Here is a 1249-nt window from a genome sequence, read left to right as displayed (position 1 = left end):
AGTATCTAGTCGTGTGATACTAAAGGTCCCGAAATATATGTGATAACTATGGGAGGCCCATGCTACAATACGAGATTATATATTTTGTTAGTTACTATTTTTTGTAATTTGTATTTTTGTAATGTAGTTTTTTATTTTAACTTATTTTCTTTGTTTATATAGTGTTTATTTGTTGGGGCTATACGGTAAATTGGAAATCATAATAGAGTAAGTAGTTTGTAGAATGTAGCTTTTCACGGAAACAGACACACCGCAATATTGGATAGTAGTTTTGTAAGAGAATAGACACTCTGCAATATCGGATAGTAGTTTTGTAAGAGGATAGACACACCGCAATATCACTTGCTTTAATAGTATAGATAATTTCAATTTTTTAAATGATTATTAAGGAAGCAACTTTAAACAACTTACAAAAATATCTCGCAATTACACACATTTGCGTTTTGGGACGATTATAGAGTGAAAAAAATTGTAAAAAACCAATTTAATTTATAGTTTGATAAAAATACATGTTTTAGCTGGTTTAACTCAAACTTTTTTTATATTTTAAAATTTTTAAGAGTAAAAATATTAATATTATTTAAATATTTTATAGACTTTAAATATATTATAATATTTTAAACTTTTGATGGAGTTCAAATATTTATAATAATTTAAACATTCTATAAAAATTTAAATATTTAGAATATCTTAAACTTTTTAAAAAGACGTAAATATATTATAATATGTTTACTTTTTCAAAGTTTAAATATTCTCAAATATATAACCAAACTAAACTATTAAATTTGGATACCTGATAAATCAAGCTTCATGCTCATTTGTACTCAAAACATATTAGTCATATATTTATAGTGATTATGAACCATATTCCAAAATATTTAGTCGATGTGGGATATACAGTACACATTTTCTGTAAATTAGTTTACAACTTTACATATATATAATTTCTGTGTTTTTAATTATTTCCATCTATAATACTCATAATTAATTACTATAATTTTTTTAAGGAAATATTAAAAAATCTAAACTAAATGATGATTTGTTTTTATTTAATTTTATTAAGTTGATTTTGTTGTTTCCGTAAATATCTCACAATATAAAAGCAAATCAAATAAGTTTACATATATATTCAATTTTGTATTTAATCTATTGATTATATTGGAAGCAACAAAGTCACAATAGATAAATATTAAAGATTTCTCATTATTGTTAATATTTGATATTATTGAAACTATTAAATACTCAGATA

Source organism: Camelina sativa, chromosome 12 (assembly GCF_030686135.1).
Source record: "Camelina sativa cultivar CO46 ecotype springtype chromosome 12, ASM3068613v1".
NCBI lineage: Eukaryota > Viridiplantae > Streptophyta > Magnoliopsida > Brassicales > Brassicaceae > Camelina > Camelina sativa.
This window is presented reverse-complemented; position numbering follows the sequence as displayed.